Raw genomic sequence first — 15,707 nt, 5'->3', positions numbered from 1 at the left:
GAACTGGGTCTACTAATTAAAGGTCATTTAGGATTTTTTTTTAGCTTTAAAAACAGAGTAGATATGTTTAATTCGGGCTGACCACAGTCACTGGGCATTTCCGTGAAGCTCGGGGATCTGTGTGCTGAGTCTCCTGGACTCTGAGAGATCATTGGATTTTTTTTTTCCCCCGTCTCTGGTTTTGTTTTGATTTTGTTGTTGTTGTTTTAAAAATACACACCCTCTGGAGTTGAGTACTTTGACTGCTTTGATGCAAGGGAAGCCAACCATGGCTTTCTAAAGTTAGACAGCAAGGAGTTGGCATTGGCAGGAACTAAACCACAAGCCTCAGAAGCCTCTGCCGCCGGCCCCTAGGCCATGGCTGTGCGGTGGGCACCATGTTATTATGTCCTCCCGAGAAAACTAGAGACCCAGAGACCTCTGGTTACACTGCCACTGGCTGGTTGCCCCTGGACAGGGCAGCCGGCGGGGGCTGGGTGCCAACCAGGAGTCGTGATCATCCCTGCTCAGCCAGGGCGGCAGGAGGGCTCTCTGTGTAGGAATCCCCAGAAGGCCAGGGCGACCCCAGTGTGCACCCTACTCGTGTTCCTAAATGAGAAGATGCCCCCTCTTCAGCCACACTGTCAAGATGCCTGTGGTTTTATTCCACCCAGCTGTCCTGGCTGGCTTCCCCTGATCCTAGAACCCTTCCTTCCTAGAGGGAGCTCTTTCCATGAGGCTTGGCTGGGGCCCATCCTGCCTTTTCCCTGACCTCATGACCCTGACCAATTAGAACCCCCCATCTTACCTAACCTTGATGATTGGCTCTATCACAGGCATAGGGCCCAAGTGAGGCCAATCAGAAGTCCAGAGGTGGAGAAAGCAGGCATGAGGGATGAGGAGAGAGAGTGGGGGTGAGGCCTAAGCCCCAATAGCATCATTGGAACTTCTGGATGCAGCCGTGCATGAAGGTTACTCACTTCTGTGAGCCAATAGATTGCCCCTCCCTTTGTGGCTATAACTATTTTGGATTTTATTCCTGTCACCTACAATGAGAAAAGCACCAAGAGCTCTATGCCTTGCTCATCTTCGCATCCCTAGCAGGGGCAGTCTTGTTAAATGAATGTCTGAGCCTCCTTAGACTGGAGATGAATGGAGTTCGGGGTAGGGGAGGGAAGTACATTGCCAAGCACCTACCAGGCCTCGTGTCCCAGATACTTCACAGAGATTATTTCAGTGGACCGTTTCCTCCCAGCCTTGCTGTACTAGGACTGCTATCTCCACTTGAAAGATGGGTAAAGAGAGGAAGAAAGGGCCCCAGGGAAAAGCCAGACCTTCAGAAACAGGACAGAGTGTGCGCCTTTTAGCTGGGCACTTCTCTGACACCTAAGAAGCTGGACCATCTGCACGCCTCCTCCAGCAGGAGAGAACGGACAAACAAGACCCCCCAAGCGACCCCCTATTTCTAGGCCCCTGACCCTCCAGGGGAGCCCCTACCAGAGTTGCGGGGTTCGTTTGTTCCAGTTCTGTTTCCCCTTGGGCGTTGGGTGGATGTGTATTGCCCGATGCCAAACACTGCAAAAATGGAAGTAGATTTCTCAAACGCCCAGAGTTCCCGGGCTATCAGCTTCTCTCCATGACATCATGCCCCTCTCTGGCACTTGACCCCATCCACACTACGTCTACCAAGCTAACCCCAAATTTCAGTTGCTCAATGGATCTAGGGTAGGGCCCAAGTGAATTTTTTTGGTGGCGGTGTGGGTTCCTGAGCCCAAAGGTTTCATGGTACCATGAAGGCTACACAGAAAGGTGACAGGACATGACAGTGGAGATCTTGAAGACGGATCTGTATTTGCATTTTCACCAGGACAGAAATGACCAAGAGTGAAAGAATAGGAAGGGACCTCAAAAATCATCTAGTTCAGGAAGGGCAAATATGTGTTGTGCCTGCTGACGTGCCCTGATGCTTGCCCCTGATCTTGAGAGAACCAGGGCTAATAGGTCAGACCTTCTCTCCTTTGGAGCCCAGATGCCCCTTCAGATCCTTCCCACACAACATCGCAGGCAACCCCACCAAGCGATAAAAGTCGTCTCACAAACGAAGCTTACTTGCCCTCAGACCTAGGTCGAGACCCTCATTTTTGCCGTTGTGAAATGGAGTTGGAAGATGAAAGGACTTGTCCAAGGTCACACCAGCCCAGCTGGAAGTTGAAACCAGATCTTTTGATTGGGCAAAGTCCATCATTCTTTGTTCTCATTGCTGACTCAGTACCATTAATAGATGGTAAGATGCCAACCCAATTCAAGCTCGACATATACTTACCTGGAAAATAAATCAACCAAATCGATGGGGCTAGGTGTTGTGGAAAGAACGTTCAGCTGGAATTTCACTTCTGGTCCGGCCATTAATTAGTTGTGTGACCTTGGGCAAGTCAGTTCAACTCTCTGGGGCCTCAGTTTCTTCCATTGTAAATTGTGGGGACAGGGTGATCTTTCAAACCCCTAACATACGTTCAAATACTAATAATCTTTCAGTTCATGGCCCCAGCACTGTACCAGGAAATTTTTAGGCTCCGAAGAAACGAAAGAGAAGAAAACAACCACACAATGCAAGAAGCGGTACAAAATTGTGCCAAGTTTTCAATTCATATAATTAAAGGGCAAAGAGATGTGGAACCTACTGAGGCCCTCCGGGAGCTCAGAGGAGGAGGGCTTCCTCGAGGAAATGAGAACTAAACGTGCCTTGGAAGGATGGACAGATAGATGGGGGGTTGGGAGGGGGTGGGAACAGCACTGCAGGCGGTAAGAGGAAAATAAGAGAAGGCAGAGAGGAAAGAAAAGCGGGGTATTTAGGGAGAAACCAGCCTGGCTGGAGCGGAGGGTGGAGGGAGTCCAAGGAAAGCACTAGCGAATCAGAGATGAGAGTGGAACCCATGGGGGCTGAGGCCAGTGTTGTGAAAAACAGGGCGGTGGGGGGGGGGGGTCCTGGGGTCCTAGTCCCGCAGAGTGCTATGGGGTCATCTCTTGCCTCACTGAGTAAGACCCTTCTGTGCAAGTGTCAGAAATTCGACTCAACCTGACTTAACCAAGACAGTGCATTTATCGACTCACATGACCAAAAAGCCCAAGTGTAGACTTGAACCGCAGCTGGATCCAGGGGCTCAGAAAACCTCCTGGGAATTGTCCTTCTGCATTTTCACTTCCTTCTGTGTTGGCCTAATTCCCAAGCAGCCTTGTCCCACCTGGGGGCAAACGGTGCCCAGCAGCTCCCAACCTGCCTGTTGCCACCTACCCGGACCAGCGGAAGGAGAGCTCGGGGTTCTGCTCAGTTCTGCACAAGTCCTGGGGCTGATGCTCGTCGGCCTGGGTTTGATGACGTTTCCGTAGCCGAGCCAGGCCGCAGCCAGAGGCCGGGTGAAATGCTCCGACGGGCCAGGCCTGAATCAAGTGCCCACCACCAGGGCGGTGTGGAGTTTGGCCCCAAGGGGGCCTTGGGAGCTGGGGAATGAAACAAAGAAATCCCAGTGCTGTTATCCACAGAAGGGATGCCTGCATCCCGGACAAGCAAACCCAGCGATGTCCAGTGCCAAAGAGGGTCTCCTACGTATCTGTAGACAGATAGGGGATGTCCCGAAGACAGACAGAGCCCTAGCAGTGGCCCCCGCTCCGCGTGGGGACGTCTCCTGCCCAGCTCTGAACCCGGCGAGTTCTGAGAGGCAGAGGTGGGGCGGATGGGGATGGCGAGCTTCTGGGCAGGTCCCCTCTCCCTTAAATGAATACCCCTTGGACAGACTCGGCAGCGGGGCAGGAATTTGTTAAATTACATAAACATTATTGTGACCCGTAAAATTCAATGAATCTCGGCCTGTTTACACGCGGCTGGCTTTAATGTTTGCACAGCGTAATTTAATGTGTCAATTTGCTCTCAAATAAAAAACATCTGGTCCTCTGACATGGCAAAGAAACTGAAGAGCTGATGTTCAGGACCAGCTAGAAGCCCCAATCAGAGATAATGTTTGGTTGGGGGGTCGGGGCAGGGTGTTGGGGAGGAAAGGCCAGGGACTCAGAAAAGGAAGCCAGTGTGGGTAGAACCCATTCCTGGCTTAGCGACAAGCCTCTGTTTGTGAGTCTGTAAGATCAGTAAATTTTATCCTAATTAGAATTAAGAAAAGCCGAGAGGAGCACATACCATCTTTAACTGGCACCCATTGTGCAATTAAATTTCCTGGGGCTGTCCCTGCCAATGTTGACATTCATACTACTGGATTTTTAGCAATCTTATTATCTGGTAATTGAGAAGAGCAGAAAGAAAATTACACTTTCCTCCTCAGCAGATTTCCGCTAATGTACCCCTTCCTAGAGTAGTCAGCCCGGCCAAGGCCTCTCCCTCCGGATTCCCCAGGACTTGGGGGAGCCTGGGAGAAGGGGGAGGTGAGACTCTCCGAGTGTGTGCTTTTCCAGTGAGATCATGCATCTCGGTTTGGTCTCCACTAAATAACGATACGGCTCATTCCTGCAGACGGAGGCGGGACTTGGCAGGCAGGTCCTGAGTTGGAGGCGCTGACCTACATAGAACAGGATGGAAGCTGAGTTCTCCTGTGACACAGGTGGGGGCTTAAAAGCCTTTTAGGGGCGTCGTGGGGCCATTGGGGGGGCTGTTCATCAATCCTGACCGCTGGGCCCCCAGCAGGAACTGGGTGGGCACAGGTGGGCAAGGGGCCCTGGTGCTGGGATACACCATCCCTATCATTTTACAGCGCCCCCTTCCTCTCCCAGCCCCCAAGCCCAGGCCGGGCTGAAAGGAACCGGAGAGGAATGGTTTCCACTCCCCTGCTTCTCACCCCAATAAATGCTTGAGACATCCTGATGAAAAAGAACCCGGCCCGAAGCCCGGGCAGCCACCCCGCTGGAAGGAGCTGAGCCTGCTTTCCTGGCCGAGCAATGACGGGGTCAGAGCAAGTTCAGGCTTTGCTTTAATTGAGTAGAAGATAGTTCTTCCTTAAGGGAGCCCTGAAATAATGCTTCAGCCGAGCAGAATGACTTCCCATATTGTCAGAAGGGATTAGCCGGACTGGTTTGTAAATAAAGAGTGATCCTTCTTCCCCCTCTAGGACAAACAGATCATATTTTCTTCAGGTCACCGGGGACTGGGCTTGCTCTAATCAAATCCTTGACATTTCACCAGGACTCCAGGAGTTGCATGTTTTCCATGATTGAGCCCTTGGTAATTACCCGTTTTCCTAAACGATTGCTATTTTCCAAACTCAGAACGTTTTAGGGAAGTGGGGAAAAGAGATGTCTGCCCAACAGTGTTGGGAAGAGGGGGGAGACAGGCGTGGGGATGCAGACTGGCGTAGGGTCTCCTGAGGCGGAAGCAGTACCATCTTAATAAGCACCCACAGGGGCAGGTCCCAGGACCAGCAGACAGTTTCTCTAATTTCTTCATCCTTCCATTCATGGGGGCAACACCAATATTTTGAAGCCCTTGCTCGGTGCCAGACACTGCACTAGTTCTTAAGGATAGAGCTGCATACAGCCTGCCCCTTGCCCCCTCCGAAGAGCCCTCGGTCTCATGGAAGAGACCAGTACATAGGTTGATACTTTCAACAAAAATATCCTGAGAGGTAAGTATGCAAATGTCACGGAACCCCGAAGTAAACAGCAAGAAACAAAAACTGAAAACCAACCAAAATCAAAGCTTTGTCTGGATAGGACCAGGAAGGCTTCACGGAGCAGGTAACCCAAGGTCTCGCAGGATGAGGAGGGGTTGGCTTTGTCTGGGTAGGACCAGGAAGACTTCGTGGAGCAGGTGACCTGGGGTCTCGCAGGATGAATAGGGGTTGGCCATCATAATAAAAAAATAACAGAAGCATCTACCCTGAGATGCCAGGTGCTATTCTAAGGGCTCTCCTGGTATGAACTCATTGAGTCCCCACAACAACTTTATGAGACAAATATGTTTACCTCCGTCTGCAGATGGAAGCTAAAGCACGGAGAAGGGTAGGATGTTCCAGGCCAAAAGAAAGGGCATACTTATGAGAAAGTAGGACATATTTATGGACAGTGGAGAGGAGCTCCTGAGAGGTACGGAAAAGTGATGAGCTCAGATCTGTGTTTTCAGGAGGATGACAACACAGCAGAGGAGCCAGAATGTGAAGGAAAGAGACAATGATAAAAAGGAGGCTGTGATCCTCACTGGAACTAAGACTCTCCCAACGTTCAACCATCGCGTGACGTCGTCATTGCCCCACCCCCACCCTGCGCCAGCTCCTGGGAAAGAAGCTGACATTCAGGGGCACCCAGCTAGAAGCATCAAGCCAGACTTACAACATAACCCTCCCTGCCCTCCCCCATGTCCCCATCTCTGTAAAACAGATGATGGACCAACCCCAAGGGGTGTTGTCTCACTGCGCTGAGCGGGGTAGCCCCTCCAGCTCCCACCAGGAAGCCCTGCGCACCGGGACAAAAAACCCCAGGGCTGAACCTACACCAGGAGGGGCAGGATGGGATCCTCTCTGCTCATCTGGCCTACCACCACAGCCACATAGGCGTGTCCTTGCCTTTTAGGTTTGCTTCTGCATTCTGGAATGATCTCCATTTGGGCCCCTTCCTATTGAACGAGTCTCCCCTTGCAGGGGAGAAAAATAATCCTGCAGCTTGTGTCCACTCCAAACACAGATGACAAGAAGTCTTGGAAACATGGCCTAAAGAAACACTAAGCAAACTGTTCCCCAAACAAGCTTTTCGTCCTGACCTTTGTAGGCCAAGAGCTCCACTTTATAACTTGGGAATGCACAAATATTTACAGTTGTAGGGACGAGAGCCAATGTCTGCTGGAGGGTCCCAGGGCTGGGAGACAGCTGAGTGCTCGTCTAACCCAGCATCACATGCTCTGTGGGGATGCTCTTTGCAGATGGTCACCGAGGCTCTCCTCGCATGCCTCCCGTGATGGGAAGGAAGGCCAACACCCTCTGAGAAAGCTCCTTCCGTTGACCTGCTCATTGCAAAGTTCCGAGAGCCAGCCAGTATCGCCTCCCCGTAACTTGGCCCCCTATTCTGGATGGGCCTCAATCCAATGTCAAGGCCTCTTGACAGCCTTTAGAAGCCTGGGAGTCACCCTCCCCATCTGCCTTCCACTATCTCTTCTTCCTTGGTTCCTTCGTTCGTGGCTTGGGGGACCTCCTTTGTTGGGCCCCTCATCACAACCACGCATCCTAGTTGATGTGCCCATCTTCAGACGTGACCACCCCCGTCCCAAAATCTATCACAGCAGGGCAGCCATGTTTCTTACTATGATCAGAGCCCCGCACCATTAACTTCTCATCCCTAAACCTCAGTGTACCTCGCTCACCAGGCAGTCGAGTCAAGGTACAAGGGAAGGAATGCAGTTTTCTTGAACTCCTGTCACACTGGGCGCTGTTCTTGTTCTTTGTAACAACCCCCGACGCCCAGAACAATCCTAGGAGGTAGGTTCTCCTCTCCTTGTTTCATGTATGCGGGAACTTGGTTTTCTGAACACAGAGCAGAAAATAAGGAAATAAGCAAAGCAAGTCTCCCAAGAGTCTGCAGCAGAGGTGAGAGAACTGACCAGAATCCATGGACTCTTGTTTGCATTCATTTCCCCCCAGATGGGTTTGCTGTCAGGGAAACTTGATTTTCAATCTTTGCGCGGCCACTCTGCAGCTGTGGGACTGCGGGCAAGTTGGTTCATTTCTCTAAGCCTACGGTGACCAATCTGTCCCTGTTTGTCCAAGACTGAAGAGGGGGACCCTTTAGTCCCAGGTAAGGTGGTACGGCTGGTCACCCTATGAAGCCAACTTCCTCATTGGAAGACGAGGAGCATCATCACCTACCTTGTGTTTAACCTAGATGATCACGAAGTTTAACCACGAAGTTTAACCTAGATGATCTATGTGAAAGGCCCTGTGGCATGCCTGGCACATAGCAGACGCTCCGCTTATGTCTCGTTTAATGGGAAAGCCTGGTGAATTGTGACAGATTAGAAAGAAGTAGAGGCCTGAGGTGTGGCCATGAGCAGTTGCCCTGGAAAACAGGCTTAAAAAGAAAACACACACACACAAACAGGGACACTGGATATAGGGTCTCATGTTCTCTGCAGTGCAAATATCCTGCTGCGGTTCAATTAGGCATGGTAATTGTTGACTTTGTGACTCCGGGTGACAAAGAAAAAGCTAAATCTTGTGTATTATGCTGATAGGAAGGGGAGGGTGGAGCCTCTTGTGGGATGAGTGCCACCCAACATTTGACACGGGCTCTGGCTCCTTTAGGGGAAGCATTCAGCCGCCCTGATGGATTGGCAGCCACCCAGCACCGTGGAGGAAGAGAGGCCCGAAGAGAGGCCCCCAGGAGGGGCGAGTCCACAGTTCACGCACTGGGCGACTGTGGACGAATCGTGCTCATGATTCCGGCCTTGTCTCCTCAGCTGTAAAATGGGGAAGAGAAAGCAGACAAGGTGTCGTCTAACAGAGAGGCAGCGGAGTGGAGCGGTCAAGGGCACGGATGCACCACCCACTGGCTGTGTGCACTTGGGCAAGCCGCTCTGCCCCGCTGTGCCCTGAGCCCCCTTGTCACTCCCTGCTCTCTGACACAGCCATTCGGCACCCCCCGCAAGCCCACCCCCCAGCGCCACCCCCCACCAAGGGTTAACACAGCAGAAGCATGAGGATGCTGTTGCACGTCCCCCTTCCCTCTCCACTCCCTGGCCCGAGATGTACTCGAGGCACACTGAAATCTCCTGATCTTTTTTATGCGAGTTGCAGTCAGGCCAGGTCTCCCTCGTCCTGCTCTTGTGCAATTGATTTTCTGGAAGCGGCATTCAAGACATTAGATTTATTGATGTTAAATTTCATCTGGTTGCTTTTGACCCAGCATTCTCGACTGTCGAGCTCATCTTGAACCTTAATTCTCTCATCCCCTCCAGCGTTGAGTCATCTGCAGATTTGATGCACATGCTTCCCATGTCTTCGTATGAACTGTTGGCTTAAAAAGGCTATTTGTATAGATAAAAATAGAGACAGAGATACAGGCTGCCATGCAGAGCGAGAGGGGGCCTCGGGGACAAGGCTGAGCCACCGGGATGTTATCTCCAGGGAAGCAAAAGCTCATGGCCCTCGATCAGCATGGAAGCCCTTGCCCCATGTACCCACCTGCGTGACCTCCTCTCTGGCCCCGGGATCCCAGAGCGTTCCCAGTGATGACAACGGGAGTTCACCCCTCAGCCACCCTCCCTGTGGCACCTCCTAAACTACTAAATCCACGGGGATAGTCTGAGTCCCTGCCTGTCTGCACCTGAGGCAGCCCCAAGGCCAAGGCCTGTCCTTCCCTCCCCCTCATTGCTTCTCAAACCAGGACCACTCCCACCCCGGGGCCTTGCCAAATACCTGCTGTTAATCCAAGAAATCAATTCTCACTCCAAGGTCATGGACCACGGATGTCTTACTGTGTTTCCCACTCAGAAGTTTCCATTTTAACAGGAGGCCTCACTGTCGGCACAGTAAGGGCAGCACAGCGGTAGATCTGTTATTGGCCTCCTGTGGGCTTGTGGGGGATCCTCCCTCTGTCCAGGGCTCCTGAGGGCATCCCGTATCGCTGCTCATAGCTGCGACTGCAAGTCGCCATGGGAAGGCTCAGGGCACTCTATTCAGGATAGCAGAGAAAAGTGAAAGCAAAACTCTAGAAGCACTTTCTATCACGAGCGCTTTAAATTAGACCCCAACCATTTCTGTTTCTCCGGATCATTTGGCAACTCTCTGCTATCGTACTAACCAGGGGGCCCCTGGTTGCAGGGCTTTCCGAAACCCGGTGCTCGTCCCTCACCCAGACGTGGCCAGCCCGCTGGCTCAACGAGCTCCAGCTAATCCCTCTTTGATATCCTTGGTACCAGGACCTTTCTGTTCAACCCGCAGGGTTCCCTTGCGGGGAAGAGTTTGCTGTTGCCTCTGATGATGATAACGAGGAACCGTCGTTGCCCATTCCCGAGTGCCTACTATGTGCCACACATTGGGCCAGAGCCTCTGAACAAACTACAGCTTATCTTTTCAACATATTTATGAGGCTTTTATTATTCCCATTTTACAGAGGAATAAACTGAGGCGGGCAAAGATCAAGCAAATTCCCTGGGGCCACAGAAATAGCGGAATTAGAATTTGAACCCTGGTCTCTTGATCCTAAGGTCCATGGCAGGAACCATGGCTTTGCTTCTGTAAGCTTTCAGAGACCTCCCACTGTTACGCTCTCTTGACCCAAGAAGTCTTGTGAGAAAGATGAGAAGCCAAGCGAGGACAGCCCCCTGCCCATCACTAACGTGAGTGCTGTGACTGGGATCACAGCCTACGGGGGATCTCACAGGGCTTGGGACTCCGCTTTCTGGCTTGGGATAGAGTGAATTCAGTGGGATCTTTGCCGTTTGGAGGTAGCCCAGCGATGCCCAGGAGAGGAAAAGCTTCTTAGCCTTTGGGAAAGCAGTGATGGAAGGTGGTTCTGGCGGGGGGTGGGGGTTCGGTGAATGCATAAAGCTTAAGCATAACGGGTTCCGTGTGCTCGGGCCTTTACCACCTGTCTAAACTTGGGTCAATTATATATTTTGCCACCCTGGGCCACCATTCCCCATTTGTACTTGGGGGTAATAATAGCACTTCAGCAGAATCAGAGAGGTGAGTCGTTTCTATAATCCATCCCACAGTCCAGGAACACCCTAAGTACCTAATACGTGTTTGCTACTCTTTTTGTGTGTGTGGGCGGGGGGGTCTCCATCACGATAATAACCTACATTTCCATGAGTCGCTCATCCCCCATGGTGGTATCCTTGTCCCCCTTTGTACGGACTGGAAAAATGGGTGCCAGAATGATCTGGCTACGGTGATCCTGAAGGTCCTTGGCCGAGCCCGGCCTGGAGCCCCTGACGGCGCAGCATCTCCTCCCCCTCATCACGCACAACTTTGTCTTACCCCGGAGTCCAGATGCACAACTGCAGCACTTCTCAAACTTTGCCGTATGTCCCCGTTGCTGGGGGGCTCATGAACCTGTAGGGTCTGACCAGGGATGGGGGCTACTGACTGGGCCTGAGACTCTGCATTTCTAGCGATCCTCCACGTGATGGCATTTTGCACAGGAGGGGCTCTTCCCTCCAGCAGATGGGGGCCCCAGAGCAGCCTCAGGGAAACAAAAGGGCAATCCTGGGGGCCCTTGAAGCAGGCATTTAAGTGTCACCCCATAGGAAGGGCCCACGCCACCCCCCCCCCCGCGTCTCCAAAGCAGCGCCCCATGGAGGATGCTGGGGAGGTGGGGCCTGGGAGCCGCCTCCCAGCAGGGTCTCTGCACCAGGATGGCCCTCCTGCCTGTGCCCTCTTTTGGCTTCCTCTGGCTGCTTCTGTCAGAGCCTGACAGTTACAGCAAAACAGTCTTGCTCTCCCGCACCAAGACCCGCTACGCGGCTGGGCAGGAGCACCGGTGGGCTGCGGAGAGGGAGCTGCTGACATTTGTCTTAATTGGAGTTACCCGTGTAAATCCCGCCCGTCCCCGCCCCGCGCCCTCAGCCTTTGATGAGCGAGGGGCCTCTGAACATAGAGACGCTCCTAATCTCCCCGGGGATACACGGTGTTATTAATGCAGGCGCTGGAAGGAAATGTTCCGTCTCGTCAGCGGGGAAAGTGAACTGGAGGTGAGTGGAAAAAAAAAAAAAGTGAAGGAGAACACAGGCCGCAGGGGAGAGACGAGGGGGTGGGGGTGACACTCGGGCATCTGCGTCACACCGCCAGGGCCTACCTTCTCCCCCAGTCTTCCCAAACCAGCCTCTAACCCAGAGGTTTTCAAACTCAGCTACACAAGTCACCTGGGAGCTATAAAAATTGCTCATGTCTGGCTCCCACCTCCGAGAGATCTTTATTTAATTGGCGCGGGTGTGGCCTGTAGACATTGGGTCTTTAAAGCCCCCGAGCGATTCGGACGTGCAGCCTGCAGGAGGACTGCTGGTCTCCTCTCCGCTTCTCCGGGAAGCCTCCTCCGATGAGTGCAGACCCATCCATGGGCGGGTGAAAACGGCTCGTCCTCTGAGCACTCGATACCGACTTACAATCCGGCCAAGCCTGCTGTATCTGCACAACTGCATGGGAGCAGGGTGCAAAAATCCCCCGTACGGGTGTCATTTGGTCGGAGAATGTGCAAAAGGATCTCAAAGAGGTGCCTTCTCATTTCTTTTTTTTTTTTTTTTAAGATTTTTTTAAAAAATTTATTCATGAGAGACACAGAGAAAGAGGCAGAGACACAGGCAGAGGGAGAAGCAGGCTCCATGCAGGGAGCCCGACGTAGGACTCGATCCTGGGTCTCCAGGATCACGCCCTGGGCCAAAGGCAGCGCTAAATCGCTGAGCCACCCGGGCTGCCCCAGGCCTTCTCATTTCTTTAAGGGTAACTCACAAATGAGCAAGGATGTGCACTTGCTGAACCGCCAGGGATCAATCCAGTCATTTCGCCAACATTTATGGAGCACCTATCATGGGCACAGAGCTATGGGAGATTTGAATGTGTATGGGAGGCATACTCTGCTCCTATGTAGTGCCCGATAAGGGTAGATTGGACAAGACCATAAATAACAACAATAATAAAAATGAAACCTGGGGTGACAGGCTGGAGGTTAGAGAAAAAAACAGGCAATGAAAATGTATCTAACACTTAGGATGTGTCACACAGTGTCCCCGTTGACCTACCTTGGCTATGTCATCGAGGTCGATGACAACCCTAAAAAGGAGAAGGTATTATTCCCATCTTACAGATGAAGAAGCTGAGACTCAGAGAAGTCAGTGGCTTGCCCATGGTCACGTAGCTAATGCATATTGATGCCTAACTCCAAAAGGGAAGTGAGAACATGCTTCTATGAGAAAATGAGGTCTGATTCTGGCCAGGAGCAGCTGAGAGAATCTTCAGGAGGAGCCAGGAGCTCACTACACAAACACACCACCACGGACGTGCCTGGCATAGGAGGGCCATGTGAGAGGTGGTAGCCTCGGTGGACAGCCGTGTCCCAGATGAAGCTGGAGGGGAGCAGCAGATTGTGAAGCAGGATATCTGGAAGACCAGGGCAGGGCCGGTGGGAAGTTGAGAAAGGAGGGCTTCTTTGGGGGATGCAAGTTCAGAATAGGTAAGTGTAAGTAAGGTAGTAAGGGTGTGGTAAGGGACAGATAGCACAGTGGGAGACTCCTGTGCTGGGTACCAGCTGATTAAAACAGGCCGGGGAAGCGCGGTAGTCTCACCACTCTGAGAAAGTGGTCCCTGCAGTCTGCGTGCCCGAGTTGATGGCAGTCTTCAGTCTGCAGACCCAGGGCCTGGGTAGATGCACAAACCACTCAAATGACACCCTGGGCAGGTTGGGTGAGGTGGACAAGGACTAAGTGACTCTGTTTTTCTGACACTAATGCCACTTATCACGAATTGACTATATAATATTCATAGTTTCTGAACATCCGCCATGGGCAGGCATGGGCCCCTGGTGATTCGTGTCCTGGAAAAGATAATAATTTCTGAGAAGGATGGAGGAGTGGGACTAATCTGCAAAGGTCAGGATGGTGGTGGAGCCGATAGTGATGGTGGTGGGGGTGATGATGATGGTGGTGATGATGTAGTGGTGATGGTGACCCTGGTGGTGGAGTTGATGGTCATGAAGGTGGTGGTGGTAATAATGATGGTGATGGTGGTGATGGTGATGATGGCGGTGATAGTGGTGGTTATGTTTAAGTGACTGATGCTCAGTTGGCTGCTATCTCTAGCCTTTCCCCTGACTCACACTTGCAGCTCTCTCACTGTCATCCCTCCCTGTGTTATGTAGACCTGTGACACTCTAAATGTCCACACTGAAACCATTTACCTTCTTTCATTTTCCTCTACTCAGCCTGTTCTTCCTCCTTCAGCCCCCCTCCCAACTTGGAGAACAGCCCCACTGGCCAACCAGCCATCAACGCTGGATGCCAGAGTCAGTCTAGACTCCTAAACCTTTCTCATCCCCTACATTTCTCAGTTGATTACCAAGTCCTGATTATTTAGCCTCATAAATATCTCTTGAAGCCCACAAATAAATATATGCATCTGCCCAGCTCCTGCCCTCCCTGAGGCCACATCACTCTCATGCTGGACTATGGGAACAGCACCCTTATAGGCCTTTGAGCTCAACTGGCCTTTCTCTAAGCCACCCTTCATCTCACTGCCATAAGTGACCTTCCCTCAAGCAGATCCAACCATGCCATTGCCCAGGATCAGCCCCATCTCTGGAGGACAGAGAAAGAGCACAGCACAGATGGCAGGCGCAAACCAGCCCCAATCCAGTCACACAGCTCCAGTCCCATGGCCTTGCAGCTCTCTGCTCTTGTCTCCTTTCCTTTGCTCATGAGTCCTTCTGTCTTGGACACCTTCTTCTTCTCTGACTGATACAATTCTCTCTAGTTCCTATGAAGCTCTCCTCTGGCCTCCAACCCACTGAGCAGTATTAGTCTCTCTCTGCAGTGCATTCATCTACCACCTGCAGTCTTGCTTATCCCACTATACTGAAATCCTTTTGTTGTTGTTGTTCATCTGCCTCCTCTGCTGTGCCATGAGCTTCCTCCAGGGAAAAGGACCTGCTTTCTCATCTTTGAATCCTGAGGACCTAGCATAGGCACATACTAGGTGCTTCCTGAATTAGAGACCAGGAATGTTAATTTCAGCTATCTGTGTGGTGCCCAAAACTGTGCAGAGAGTTGTATCTCCCATCATCTCATTTGATTCTCATTATCTTCATGCAGGGTTGCAGGTGACATTTGCATTGTTTTACTGATGGGAACACAGATTCAGCAAAATGGCGAGATGACTTGCTCGAGGTTGCCCAGGAAGATAATGAGCAAGTCAGTCTAGGTTTCAGGTGTCTTGACTCCTGTGTGGGAAATGTGTTGATTTCACACCAAGAAGCTCATTTCCTTTCTCTCTGAGAAACTTTTGAGACTGAGAAGTGACTCATGTATATAAGACCCGCCCACTCTGAACACTAGATACTTGTGTATGGGGAGGAAGAAATGGCCTCAGATTCCCAGGTAAAGATAGAAGCTGAATACAAGTATATTAAAGGCCCAAATCCATAAGAATAAGAAAATAACAAAATTTTGGAAACCAGAAAGCAGGTAGAGAAGTGGTAACCAACTTAGCAGGTGAAATGTCAGGTACTCCTAAGCTGGTATTAGGAAAAGCTAAGAACCAAATCAATTTACACAGTACAACCCTCAAAAGCCTCAGGAACTGGCAGGATCAGGTACTTCTGGAAGCAAGTGAAGAGAGAGGGCAAAAGTAAAGATTACTGAGTGAAGGCAATTTACCCAGAGGCAATCAGAACTCCAGATCCTTCCCTTTGTTCCTTATAGCTAGGCAACTATCTATTTCTTCCCGTGACCAAAGCCTGGAGATAAGAGGGAATCTCTGCACCAATGAGGCACAGCTGAGGTTGGAGGTCTGAGCTGAAAACAGAGAATAAGAGAACATTTGTATGCGTAATGTTGAGGTACCATAACCATCTTCTCTCAGTTGTTCCCAGTACGCTGCATCTGCATTTATACTATCTAGGCAAGACCCTGGAAGTCTTTTCTTTGAGGGAAAACAGCAGCCTAAGAATAAATATCCCCAGATTTTAAAATTTTACTCCTGCACACTTTGATCAGAAAAATATTGAAAAATGGAGACATCAATCAAAATGGA

Source organism: Canis lupus, chromosome 30 (genome assembly GCF_011100685.1).
Source record: "Canis lupus familiaris isolate Mischka breed German Shepherd chromosome 30, alternate assembly UU_Cfam_GSD_1.0, whole genome shotgun sequence".
Classification (NCBI taxonomy): Eukaryota; Metazoa; Chordata; class Mammalia; order Carnivora; family Canidae; genus Canis; species Canis lupus.
This window is presented reverse-complemented; position numbering follows the sequence as displayed.